Here is a 14,518-nt window from a genome sequence, read left to right as displayed (position 1 = left end):
CCTAGTATAAACCTATGAACCTATGGACAGTCTCTCCCTGGAAGATATACCGTTATGGTGAGTACTTCAGACAAATACACTACATTTCTTCTAGGAGGGCTACTCCAGCAGTTTTACAAAATCTACACAAAACCTCAAGCAGTCTTGTAACAGCAGATCAGGGTGGTGTACAGCCACTACGGGATCCAAGAAAGCACTGCCTTACTTCTAGGCTAGGCATCTAGCCTGAAGTGTTCAGTGAATGGGTCAGCGGGCCAGAATGCAGATCTGTACACATCCTAAACAGAGACATTCTTAAAATATGTGGCAAAAATGGCAACAGCCCTTATAAAATGACCTCAGATGGTGCCAGACAGTATTTTACTGCATCTGTTGTAGCAAAAAGCAATGCAAATGGCAACATTTTCTATCCTTTTGTCGAAGGGATACAGGTGATCCAATTTCCTGATGTCTCTTCCTCTGTCCATATACAGCAGTTTGATGTGCCTAGCCTGCTTAACTAGTAACAACCCCCCCGAAACCACTCCGTTTCCCTACTCTTAGGATAAATTATGGTGGTGCTACAGAATGCTTTAGAGAAACAAGTGCATGAAAATAGCTACTATAAAATCATTCCAACAATGTGGAATAATCCAAAGATCTTGGGGCACAGACAGCATACACTAAGTTCAAGAAAAGAAAAGTTAAAAAAAGTTCCTGCAGGACAAAAATGAATGTCATTGTTTTAGACGTGCATGGTAATGATTACACTCCAGTAGATGTAAACCACTAATATCTACATAAGAAGAAGTTATGTACTCACCATAACGTTCCATCTGAGTAGGTAAACTTCATTTGTCAGCAACCTAAGGGTTATCGGATCCACATCGGTTCCGAGCCGGCAGTTTCCAACAGCTAAGATCCGAGCCCCAAGCTCCTCCCCCTTACCCATAACTCCCTGCCATCCCTTCCTGACCTCAAATCGAGTTTGCCTAAAAGCAAGACCTGCAATCACAACCTGCCTAGTGTAAACTGGACACAATCCACCATGAAGCAGGAATATCTATGAACATCCGAAGAGGACAGGGGGACCAAGGGAGGGACGGTTGCTGACAAATGAAGTTTACCTACTCAGATGGAACGTTATGGTGAGTACATAACTTCTTAATCTGAAGTAGTTAACTTCATTTGTGCATCAACCTATGGGACAGAGTCCCCAGCTACCTGAATCTTGGGAGGCCCTTATGGAAGGATGTTCCGGAGCACTGTGGAGCCAAAGGATGCTCTCCCTCTGAAAACCAGTTCCAACTTATAATGGTTTATAAATGTATGAGAAGAAGCCCACGTGGCAGCAGAGCAAATGTCATCTAACTAAACTCTTGCTCAAAAAGCAGCAGAGGTAGAAACAGATCGAGTAGAATGGGCATGGACTCCATGAGGAGCAGGCCGGCCAGAACTCTCATAAGCCAGGAGAATACACTGGGAAATCCACCTGGACAGTGTGACTTTAGAAACAGATTTCCCCAAACTGGATTTAGCAAAGGACACAAACAGCTGGTCTGATTGCCTATGACCAGCTGTCCTGTGCAAATAGAATCTTAACTGTCTGTGTACATCCAAACAGTGTAACTTGTATTCGTCTTTATTTTGGTAACTGAGAAAGAAGACTGGCAAATTAATAGACTGGTTGATGTTAGATTCAGAAGCAATTTTGGGCAGAAAGGAGGGACTGGTCCTGAGGAATACCCTATCCTTGTGGAAAGTCAAGTACGGTGGCTTGGCACAAAGGGCTTGAAGTTCCGAAACCCTTTTCGCCGAAGTAATAGCAACCAGAAAAGCCATTTTCCAGGATAAGAATTTGAGATCTACCGAAGCAGCAGGCACAAAGGGAGAATCTGTTAAAGCCTGGAGTACCAGCGATAAGTCCCAAGGAGGAATTACATCCTTCACCGGAGGTCTTAGTAAGAAGGTGCCTTTTAAGAAGGCCCTACACAATCTGGATGAGGTCAAAGGGCCAAGATCACATCCAACATGGTAATGAGTGATTGCCGCCAATTGGACTTTGACTGTGGAAGAGCTAGCACCCTGATCAAATAATCCTGACAGAAAAGCCAGCACAGCTGGTAACGGAGCTGTAAAAGGATCTAGTTTCTGATGTTCTGCCCAAATAGAAAAACGTTTCCATTTGCTACGATAAATTTTCCTAGTAGACGGCTTGTGAGCAGCTACTAGGATCGCTTTGACCAGGGAAGAGATACCAGGAGTCCTAGCTAACAGTGGAACTGGATCAACCAAGCCGTGAGCTTGAGGTTGTCCAGGTTGGGGGGCCGGCAGGCCCAAAGGGTGAGATATCAGATCCGGGACAGGATCTAGAATCCAGGGAGGATTCACTAGATGAGACCATAGATATGGAAACCATGCCTGACGAGGCCAGAATGGGGCAATGAGGATTATTGTGCTCCCCAACCGTCTAGCTTTCTGCAGAAACTTCAGCATCAGGGGAAGAGGCAGGTAATCATAAAGTAGACCGGGCGGCCAAGCATGCACCAGAGCGTCTCTTGGTGATTCCCCGGGTGGGGGAATTAGAGCGAAGTAGGTGTTGCACTTTGAGTTTGAAGGAGAGGCGAAAAGATCGCAACAAGGTTGAGCCCATTTGGAGAAAATCTGCTTCGCTACTTTGGGATTCAGAGACCACTCGTACGGCGAGAGGATGGTGTGACTCAATTTGTTTGCTAGGATGTTGGACCGGCCCAGAATGAGCGCCACTATGAGAAAGCGGTTGGTGGAAATTGTCCATTCCCAAACTCTCATGGCCTCTCGACAAAGTGGATAGGACCTGGTTCCCCCTTGTTTGTTGATATACCAAACGACTGACATATTCTCCGTTTGGATCGCAATAGTCCCGACGGGAAGAAGGCTCTGAAGTGCTTGCAACGCTAACAGCACCGCCCTCATCTCTAGGACACTGATATGCAGTGAGGTCTCCGTCTGGTTCCACGTGCCTTGGACGGTCCTGCCCAAACAATGCCCCCCCCACCCGAGGCAAGAGGCGTCCGTGGTCACTGTGGCTAGGGGAGGGAACAGAGAGAAGGGGCGCCCCTTTTGGAGGTCCGGAGACTGGAGCCAGCATAAGAGGGCTACCCTGCAAACCCTGCTGAGAGGAACAGGATGGCTCAGGGGATAACGCAGGAAGGACCACTGGACTTGGAGGGTCCATTGCAGAATCCTCATATTTAGGCGCGCCATGGGAAGGAGATTGATGGTAGCCACCATCGAGCCTAGGGCCCTCAGGACCAATTCCGCCGGAGGGGCTGGGCAATGAAGAATGGCCTGCACATGGAGTCTTAGAGATCGCATCCGGTCCAGAGTTAAGAAGGCTAAGAGCTGGTTTGTGTCCAACCTGGCTCCGATAAAATCTATGATCTGAGTCGGGAGCAGGGAGGATTTTCCAGCATGGATCGTGATCCCCAGCCGGGGAGCTAGTCGAAGAAAGAAATTCCTGGCTGTGCAGAGTAGATGCCTTGTGGGGGCGGTCAGGAGCCAGTCGTCCAGGTATGGAAATACCTGAATTCCCTGGAGTCTCAGGTGGGCCGCTACCACCGTTAACACTTTAGTGAACACCCGGGGGGCCGTGGTGAGACCAAAGGGGAGGACCCTGAATTGGTAATGGCTGGCTCCTAGCCTGAAGCGGAGAAACCTCCTGGATCGTCTGTCCATCAAGACGTGGTAGCACGCATCCTTGAGGTCTATGAAGCACATCCAGTCGTTCTCCTGCAAGAGGGGGAAAATGGATTGAAGAGTGACCATCCGGAACTTTTCTTTGGCTATTGTCAGGTTCAACAGGGATAGGTCGAGGATTGGTCTCAAGTCCCCTGTCTTTTTTGGCATCAAGAAGAACCTGGAGTAAAAGCCTGGTCCGTACTGGTCTGGGGGGACGTGCTGGATCGCTACTTTTTCTAGCAGCTGAGAAATTTCTGCGGCTGCAGCCTCCCTCTGATCGGGTGGGACATCGGGGAGGTATCTGGGTCTGAGGGGGGGATGGAGAAACTCATAGCCTCTGGATATAATTCGAAGCACCCAGCGGTCTGTCGTGGTGGACTCTCAAGCTGCGAGGTGCTTCGGGAAACGCCCCCCCGACTGCCTCCAGAGTGGAGCAGTCGGGTAACCCCTCAGGGTTGCTGCGTGGGCCGATCAGAGAAAGGTTCTCTGGACCCAAAGATTTTCGGGCCCCCTCTGCCTCTAGGGCGGCATTCACCCCGTCCTCCTCTGCCCCTGAAGGACGGGGGGTCCTGAGCGAAACGGGACTGCTGAGACTTCCGGAACCACATCTTCTTCTGTCCCTTTTGGTTCTTGGAGAAGGACCTCTGGGGAGCAGAGAAGCGGACTCCAACTGCAGACAGCGTCTTCCCGTCTTTCTCGCTCTGGACCAAGGTGTCGCATACGGTCTTGCCAAAGAGGGCAGAACCATCAAACGGGGCGTTAGCGAATGACGCCTTAAAGGGTTCTGCAAAATCACAGTGGCGGAGCCACGCCTGCCACCTTAGGACGATGCCCACTCCGCTAGCTCTAGCGGCACCTTCCGTAGCATGGGACAGTAGCCGCATAGAGGTATTGGAAATAGACCTGAGAGTGGCCATTCGGGTAGAGTACACCTGTTTGTCCTCTGCCGACATGGTCTCTGGGGGCAACCCAGCATATTCTTTGATAAGATCCCGCTGGAGCCATATGACATGTGCCATGTAGTTCAGCGACCTAAAGGAGAAGGTTGCTGAAGCAAACATCCGCTTCCCCAAACAGTCCATTGCCCGAGACTCCTTGTCAGGGGGATGGACCGAGGGACTCTCCTGGGGCAGTTCCCTTTTGGTGGCTGCCGTCACCAACATGGCATCTACGGGGGTTCCCTTACTCCAATGTGACCTGTCCGAGGGGGGGGGGCTAAGAATTCTGTCTGGCCTCTTAGGGACGGACTCCAAAGTGTCTGGCTCCTTCCATGCCCTGGTAGTGATCAGATCTACCAGGGGATCGGCTGGAGGGGACACCCAAGAGGTAGACGAGCCTGCTTCAAACGCCTCCAGGAACATGGACTCGTCCGAGGTAGGCTTTGGGGCGGACCACCCCCCTCTGATCCTGAGCATCTCCATGATGCCTCCAAATGAGACGTCTTCGGGGGGGTGATCTTGGGGAGCCTTCCCCTTCCTCCAAGTCCGTGTCCTCTGTCAAAGACTCAGGGGAGTCCAAGTGCCTCCTTTTGCACTTGCGTTTGTGAGGAACTTCCTCGGGGAGGGGGCTGTCTGAGGAGGCCTCACCAACCACATTCTGTTCCAACAAGGGAACGATCTGGGACGTCTGAGCAGGCTGTCCCTGGGGCCGGGTGATGGAAGTCGGACCCGTTTGCAAGGGGGTGCAGGGTGGAGCGGTAGCTAAGGCCAGGGGCCTGGAATCCCTCGACAGAACCCTCTCCACTACGTCGAATGCTGAAGGAGAGACACTCTCCCTAGGACCCTCCCTCGGATCCGACGAGCAGATCGGGGCAGGAGCCGATGCGATCGTATCCGAAGGGCCAGTAAGCTCCGACCTAGCCGGAGCTGAAGGCATACTGACCGTCTCGAATCCGAAGCTCAACTCTCGACTCAGAGAGCCTGGATCCGAAGAAAAGGGACCCAACAGGCTCGAGGGTGCTGTCGGCGCCGAAGAACCAGACTCCTTCGGCGCCGACATTCCCCCGGCTCCAACGCTACTCAGCTCCGTAGACCCCGAACCCGGAAAGCGGGTCGGGGAAGGAGCAATCGGGGCGAAAAAAGGGGTCGAGCTCACTCCCATTTGCAGCTGGGCCTGGAGGAACCTTCTCATCATCCGGTCCAAGTCTGCATCTGTTAGGCTTCTCGTGGAACTAGAGGAGGCCACCGAGGCGGGACGGGAGTGCCGCCTCGATGACCTCAAGGGAGACCGGGCCTCATCCTCCTCCGGCCCTGGTGAAAAGCTGGGAGAACGGAGCCGGGAAGGAGAAGGCCCGGACGTCCCGGGGGGAGAAGCTCAGGCTTCGGCCCGCCGCTTGTGGTGTTTTTCTCGGCGCTTCTCCCTCCTGGCTTCCCTATCCTCCTGGCCCAAGGTGGGAGGTCGAGTCCCGGCCAGGGTAAGGGAAATATCTGTCGGCGCTCCACGGAGGGACCGGAGGATGGAGCCGGATCCGGGGGCAGAAGTCCCGCCAGAATTAGCTTCGACCTCCAGTCCCGGATAGCTCTGGGGTTGAATGCTGCACAAATAGAGCAGCCAGAAGACAGGTGTTCAACCCCAAAGCATATAACGCACCGAATGTGGCCATCAGCCGGGGAAAGCTTATGGCCACACTCGGTACACTTGGAGAAAAAAGTTTTGGCGGCCTCAGACATAATAAACTAAAAACGCACACACTAGGCCCCAAAACCACACACACACACACACACACACACACACACACACACACACACACACACACACACACACACACACACACACACACACACACACACACACACACACACCCTAACACTCTCACGAGAAACGGGGTAGGAAAAGCTAACAATCACTAAAACTAATGGAAGGGTAATGCACACACAAAACTCACTCAAAAACTTAACTATAAGTGAAAAGAGAAGATTTTTCACACAGAAAAACTCTTGAAGACCTTGAAGCTCAAGCTCAAGCTGCTGGTGTAACCGCGGCAAACTAGATCTGGGGTCAGGAAGGGATGGCAGGGAGTTATGGGTAAGGGGGAGGAGCTTGGGGCTCGGATCTTAGCTGTTGGAAACTGCCGGCTCGGATCCAATGTGGATCCGATAATCCATAGGTTAATGCACAAATGAAGTTAACTACTTCAGATCGACTTTTTTACATTTAATAACTTAATAAACTGCTTGTTGACATAATTACTAATGTACTAACTTAATACTGTAAGTATTGCTCACTCTATAATGTCTTTTTTCTGTCCTTATACTTACATATATTACTTTCACTTTTCATTTGTCACACTTAACTACCAAATTAGCTTGCCATGTAACTCAACTCTTTAACTTGTACACTGAAAGAGAAAGTACAGTTGTGTACACTTACCATAAATGTAGATGTTCGAGTGTATTCACTGTTGCAGTCATTATATTTGGGCAATCTGCTGGCAGGTTGCCCTCAGTCGGCCTGATTAACAAAGTCTTGGGTCCTGCGCCAGTTGATGCCCCTTCTTTCATGACGTCAGGTCATCAGGGGTATAAAACATGCAGCCAACGCCATTACATCAGTTTTACTTGCCCCAGATGTCAGGTGCCCCCCAAATGGGGAGCAAAATATATATAATATTTAAACACACAAAAAAATATACCTCCAAACAAAAGCAAATACACCAAAAAGGCTTTTAAGCATAGTAAAGGAAAGTAGAAGTATAGTTAGAGAAAAACAGGGGGCTGGAGAGTGGGTAACCAGGACTTCAACAATGAATACACTTGAACATTTACATTTATGGCAAGTGTACACAACTGTACTATGTTCTTCGTGTTTCAATGTTGCAGTCATTACATTTGGGTAGATTCCCAAAGCTATGGTTGGGAGGATGAATTTATACAGAATTAGGACCAGCTATAAGGCCCTGAAGGACAGCAGTGGCAAAGCCAGCCCTGGATTTAGAGAAGAAAGGTAAATTGTAATGTTTGGTGAACGTATGAACTGAGCTCCAGGTAGCAGCTTCTAGAATGTCTCTGGTAGGAACCTCTCTGAGAAAGGCTGTAGAAGTAGATGCAGACCTGGTAGAATGAAATCCGATCCCCTGGGGGATAGTTTTACCATGATGCATATAACAGAAATTAATACAATGGCTTATCCATTTGGAAATAGTCTGCTTTGAAATAGCCTTTCTCTCTGCCCCTGCAGCAAATGCCACCAGCAGTTGTTCAGATTTTCTTAGAGATTTTGCCCTGCTTAAGTAAAATCTAAGTTGTCTGTGTACATCCAATGAATGCAGAATCTGCTCTCCCTTGTTCTGTGGATTGGGAAAGAAAGTTGGCAAATGAATGGTCTGATTAAGAGCCACACTGGATACCACCTTAAGCATGAAGGATGGATTGGTCCTGAGAGACACCCTGTCCGCATGAAAAATAATGAAAGGCTCCACTGCCATAAGAGCCTGTAATTCAGAAATCCTTCTAGCTGAAGTGACTGCTAAAAGGAATGCTGTTTTCCAGGAGAGACATTTTAAGTCTGCAGTAGCAGTTGGCTCAAAAGGAGGGAAAGTGAGTTTTTCCAATACAAAATTGAGGTCCCAGACAGGGGTTGGAGCTCTTCTGGGAGGTCTTAAGTTTTTGGCCCCTCTGAGATACTGCTTTAGCAGAGGATGAGAAAAGAGGGGAGGTTCTGGGTTGTAATGAGCTGAAATGGCGGAGGCATGGATTTTTATGGAAGAAAAGGACATGCCCTTGTGAAGCATCTCAGTTAAGCATTGTAAAATCTGAGGAATACTGGGCACTGCTGTGCTTATTTCCTTGTGATTGGTTCCAGGCAAAGAATCTTTTCCGTTTGTCAGCATAAAATTTTCTATACTAGGCCTTCTCGCCTCCAAAATGACATCCATCACAGGTTTGCTGTGGGATGCTAAGGGCGAATTTAGGTGATTAGCCATGCTGCAAGATTCAAAGATTGGAGCTGAGTGTGCAGAATTTGGTTGTTCTGCTGAGACAGTAAGTAAGGTGTCTGAGGCAGGTGCCACGATGGAAGGTGTGACACATTGCGCAGGAGTGGGTACCAGTGTTGGATAGGCCAGTCTGGAGCAATCAGAATCATTTTTGGTTTGTCCTGTCTGACTTTTAGTAGAACTTTAAAGAGCAGAGGCAGAGGGGAAAAAGCATAGACTGATAGGTTTTTTCCAACTGAATGATAGAGCATCCACTTTCCAAGCTTTTTTGTGATGGTTTCTTGTGCAAAATTTGTCCAACTGATAGTTCTGGGGTGAGGCAAAAAGATCTATGTCTGGACTCCCCCATTTAAGTGTCAACATGTTGAAAATTCGTGGTTCCAGTTTCCATTCGGGTGGATCCATGAGATTTCTGCTTAGTTCGTCTGCCAAAGTATTCAGCTTTCCCGGCAGGAATTGAACTTGTAGTTGTATTTGGTAGGTCAAGGCCATGTTCCACAATGTCATGGCTAGTCTGCAAAGGGGTAGGAATGTGTTCCTCCCTGCTTGTTTATGTACCACATAACTGTGGTGTTGTCTGTTTTTATCATTAATTGTTCTGGATGAAGGTAGTCCTTGAAGGCTGTCAGTGCATTCTGTACAGCTAGCATCTCTTTCTGATTGATATGAAGGTGCATTTGATTTGGGCTCCATTTGCCCTGAATGCACTTCCCTGCCAGATGAGCCCCCCAAGCATAGTCTGATGTGTCTGTAGTTAGGGTTTGGGTGGCAGGGGGTGGAGTGAATGACATTCCCTTGTTTTGGTGGCAGGCCTCTGCCCACCATAGGAACTCTAGTTGCAGGCAAGGTATGATAGGAATCACCGTTTCCAGGCTGTGACAATGTTGACTCCATAAACTTTTTAAGTACCACTGAAGTTTCCTCATATGCAGTCTTGCATATGGAATTAAAAGAATGCAGGAAGCCATGAACCTCAAGATTTGCAGAATTTGTCTTGCAGATACCTGTTTGAAGTAAGTCACCAAATGAATTTGCTTTTCTGGCATAAGGTAAGCCATCTGGGCAGTTGTATTCAAGCTTACACCCAGGAATGTAATTTTTTGAGAGGGTACCAGTTGTGATTTCTTTTCGTTGGTGGTGTACCCTAGACAAGTTAGAACCCTTTTTACAAATGCCAGATGCTTTAGAAGAATGTCCTTGTTTTCTGCCCGAATTAAACAATCGTTCAGGTATGGATATATTTGAATATTTCCTTGCCTGCAAAATGCAATTACTGGAGCCAGGCACTTTGTGAAGACCCAGGGTGCAGTAGATAAGCCAAAGGGCAGTGCAGAGAACTGATAATGCAAGCAGCCTGCTTTAAAGCGGAGGTATCTCCTGCAAGATTCCCTGACTGGGATATGCAGGTAAGCCTCTTTTAAAAGTCTAGAGTTACCAACCAGGTAACTTTGCCTAGAATAGGAAGCAACTGTTGAAGAGTCAGCATCTAGAATTTTGGAATGTCCAGAAATGTGTTTAGAGTAGATAAATCCAGAATTGGACACCATGATTTGTCTTTTCTGGGTACCAGGAAAATTTTTGAATAGAAACACTGTCGCTTTTCCTCTTCTGGTACTGGTTGAACAGCCCCCATGTTCATGAGGGACAAAACTTGTTTCTGGGCCTCTGCCCACTGATTTGGGGGCAGGTCTGGCCATCCGTTTGGGATTGGCAACGTGTGGAAATGAAATCTGTATCCCTGGGATACTATATTTAAAACCCATTTGTCCTGGGTTATAAGTTGCCAGTTTCGTGCATGAAGTGCCAGTTTTCCCCCCAAAGGGGAAGCTAAAAGGTAAGTGCTTGGTGAGTGTAGAGGGAAGTCATTGAGACTGTTTACCATAATTTACTTGTTGTTTCCAGATTTGGATGTGGAGGCACCCCATTGTTTTGTTCTAAAAGTCCTTTGAGACTGAAATCTGGAGCCTTTGGAATGTCTGGGTTTGACTTGAGTGCCTCTCGAAGGAACTGGAAAAGACCAGTTCTTAGTAGGCCAGTACCTACTAAATCTTGGAGGTTGCACTTGTAAGAAATCTTTCACAGTTTGCATAGATTTAGCTTTATCTTCCATCTTTTTTAAAACTTCTTCAGCCTTATTACCAAAGAGATGGTCCTGTTGTAAAGGAGCATCCAACAATTTTGCTTTAACATGATCAGACAGAGTTTGCTCTTTCAGCCAAGCATGCCTTCTTAGCAGAGACCCAGTTACAGCAGCCCTGCAAGAGGCCTCCAAAGAATCAAAACCACATTGCAAAGTATGTTTTCCAACTTGTTCAGCTGAATGCAACAAATCCTGTAAATCTTTATTTTCCATACAGTCAGAAATTAACATAATTTTCTGTTTAAGCAGTCCCATGATATGCTGTTGATATTTAAGCACATGAAATTGACAGTTTAAAGCCCTGATTGCCAAGGTTGCAAGTGTAAACCTTCTAACCCCATCTATCCAGCGCCCTGGAATCTCTATCAGAAGGGGTAGGATTTTTAGCAGTAGAGGCCTTAATGCCCTTGGGACCCTTAGAAATGGTTTCAGGATCTGCAATAGGATTTTTGAAAAGGAATTTGTGGGAGTCAGGAACCCTGTAGTATCTGTCTGACTTACAAGTAGCCAGAGGCAGAGAATCAGGAGCCACACTAGATTCTGAAAAATCATAATCAACAATATCTAAAACAGGAGGTATAGCCAAAGTCCTATGCTGAGGAAGAAGAAGAAAATCCCCAAGTCTCTTTTTAAATTCGGAGAAATCCTGACTTTCCCAGTGGAAATGTTATCTTAAGGTATGTAAAGTTTCCCCAAAAGAAAAATCCTCAGGGGGGAAAGAAGAAGGAATGGAATCTTCAGCATCAGAGTCCTCATAAGTAGGTAAAGACAAATCCTGTTCATTAGAAGAGTCAGAAGAAATAGAATCCTGTTCAGAAGATTCATAATCAACGTCTTGCCTAGGCCTCTTAGAAGGAGGGGGTTGGCTACCCCTGATCAGAGTAATTAAATCTTCAGCCATTTTGATCATTTGTTTTTTAGGCATAGGGGCCTGCACATGTGGCACAGGCATTGGTTTTTTAGACATAGATTTTGATTTTGGCCTTAGTTTTGAAGATGGCGTCAGTCTAATATACAAATCTGTAGGCCTGAAAACACCCTCAGAAGCCGGTGCCTGCACAGCGGCTCTGAACCCATCTAAGGTAGAGACATCCGCGGGTTCTATAATTGAAGCATCTCGCGGCATACAAGACTCTGAATGGGTCTCAGTAGCGGCCTGTGAATCAGAAGTAGGGGGTATCAGGGGCTGCGAAAGTACCTCACTGAGTACCGGCGAACTGGCGACTGGCTTAGGAGAAGTGTCATCAGTTTTGGACCTCGACGGTCTGTCTCTGTCTTTTTCTTTGCATTTTTTAGATATTCCGGTAGTTGGACTGCTAACCGACGACATTTCTGCATAATTAAATTATGAGCCAAAATATTTAGAAGCAAAAATATACCAACATGTAATAGTGCCTTGAGTAAATTTAGCACAAAACTGACAGCAAGGTACGTTGTGGTCAGGGCCTAGGCAAGGACTACAGTACAAATGAAAATCCTTATGAGGTAATTTGCTTCCCACAAGTAATGTAGTTATTAACTTTTACTGACATCGGTAAGGAGCAAGAAAAAGCTTCCCCAACAGGGTACTTAGCTTTTAGTTGAAGACTTCAGTTCTGAAACTTGAAAAGGAAAATTTCGGGAGTCGGCCGACCGGCACTTGCAAACTGCTTCTGCTTCGGGCACCGCTCGGCAAGAAAGACTGATGTAATGGCATCGGCTGCATGTTTTATACCCCTGACGACCTGACGTCATGGAAGAGGGGACAGCAACTGACGCAGGACCCAAGACTTTGTTAATCAGGCCGACTGAGGGCAACCTGCCAGCAGATTACCCAAATGTAATGACTGCAACAGTGAAACACGAACAACATCCTTATTCTCAAGTAGATATTACAAAGGGAAAAAAAAAATCAATTATGTCATTTTGTCAGATCACAACTTTTAACTTTCTTGTACATAAGAGAAAATCACAAATTTATATTGTACCAATTATAGATCATATTTCTACTAATGCATATTGAAAGACCTGAACCTAAACTGTAAAAGTTTGCAACCTGTAAGCTACATACATGTATGCACTATGTACATTTCCATACGTCTGTAGTCAATAAGCAATGTTTATAAAAATCTCATTTCATAGGTTCATAGGTTCATACTAGGCTATCTGCCCAAGGGCATTTATAAGCCTAGCCCATAGTTATGTGGCTTTCGCCACCCCTTTAGTTTGAATAAAAACTATGCCTATCATTTTGCTGTGCCTCTGTCAAGCAGTGACACTGAAGTAATCCCTGGGGTATATCTGCAATCTCCCATCCATTGGTCAAGATTCCTCTTGAACAAGGCCAGAGAGGTGCTCTGCCTCACATGTACCGGGATTTTGTTCCACAGCATAGGGAGTCTCTGGGTGATGAATCTGTCCCTCCAGCACGTTCTATTTATAACCGTGTCAAGGTTTAAGTCTCCGCCCTTGTGGTTCTGAGGGATCTAGATTTTTTGAGGTGAAGCATATTCATCAAATCTGGGTTTGACATGGCCTTATATGTCAGGCACAGGTCACCTCTGAGCAAGCGGTATGAGACTGAATAGAGCTGGAGTTCTTTCAGTCGGGCAGCATAAGACATATTTTTGAGACCCTTTATCCTTTTGGTGAGGAACTTTTGGGGCCTTTCAAGCTGCAGCAGGTGTCTGGTCAGATACATTCGAACGGGCATTGTACTCAATCATAGGTCTAATGAGTGATGAGTACAGGGGGACGATGACCTCCCTTGATCTAGATGTGAATCCCTTCATGATCAGGTGGGCGATATAGAAGGTTTTCCTAACTACTTTAGCAACATGAGTGTCAAGCGAAGGCTACTGTCAACCTGGGTCCCCAGATCCCTGATGACTTTTTCTGTGCTCAGTGGATTGCCACCTATATGGTAGCTAGGGGTAACCTTGTTTTTCCCGAAGGATATGATTATGCATTTTTTGGCGTTTAACTTCAGGCCATGGCTCTGGCACCAGTTATCCGTTTCTGTGAGGCCCTTCTGGAGGATATCTGTGTCAGATGTGTTTTCGACTATGGCCAGTTTGCAGTCATCTGCAAACTTTGTCAGCCATAACCCTCCTGTGTTTGCTTGTACTTCAGAAAAGTAGATGCCGAACAAGAGTGGACCCAGGACTGAGCCCTGTGGGACACCACTTGTGACAGGCTTTGAGTCTGACATGGCTCCAGCAACTCTGACCCTGTGGGTTCTGTCACTTAGCCAGTTTGCAACCCATCTTGTGATGTATGGGTTTACATTCAAGCTGATGAGTTTTTCGATGATACCTGAGTGAGGTATTGTGTCGAAGGCCTTTGCCAGGTCGAGGTAGGCTGTATGGACTGCCTTTCCCTCATCAATGGCCTTGGTGACTGTCTCGAAAAAGTCAACCAAGTTTAAGAGGCAGGATCTGCCTTTGACAAAGCCAAACTGGGTTGGATCCAAAGTCTGCAAGTTCCCTATGTCTTTATTTATGAGTTCCATTATGATCCTCTCCATGGCTTTGCAGATAAGGCTTGTCAAGCTAATAGGACGGTAATTTCCAGGGTCTGTGGAGGCACCGCCCTTATGAAGTGGGACCACAGTCGCCATGCGCCACTCCTTGGGTACGTATCCTGAGGTGAGGCTAAGATTAAACAGCTGTCCTAACTGTGGGTTTAATTCCTCGTTGAGTTCGTGAAGCACACAGCCGGGGACACCATCCGGTCCCATGGATGCTGTGTTTTTTGCCTTAGTGAGG

At 47.2% G+C, this 14,518-nt stretch overlaps 1 protein-coding gene across 1 annotated transcript in view; it reads right to left on the bottom strand.

Moving 5' to 3' along the window:
* Positions 1-14,518, bottom strand: part of FAM91A1 (family with sequence similarity 91 member A1) — a 1,899,235-nt gene that overhangs the window by 1,597,107 nt on the left and 287,610 nt on the right. The window lies entirely within an intron of this gene.

The sequence above is a fragment of the Protopterus annectens genome, chromosome 3.part1, assembly GCF_019279795.1.
Source record: "Protopterus annectens isolate FY-2018-M chromosome 3.part1, PAN1.0, whole genome shotgun sequence".
NCBI classification, from domain to species: Eukaryota; Metazoa; Chordata; order Ceratodontiformes; family Protopteridae; genus Protopterus; species Protopterus annectens.
This window is presented reverse-complemented; position numbering and strand designations above follow the sequence as displayed.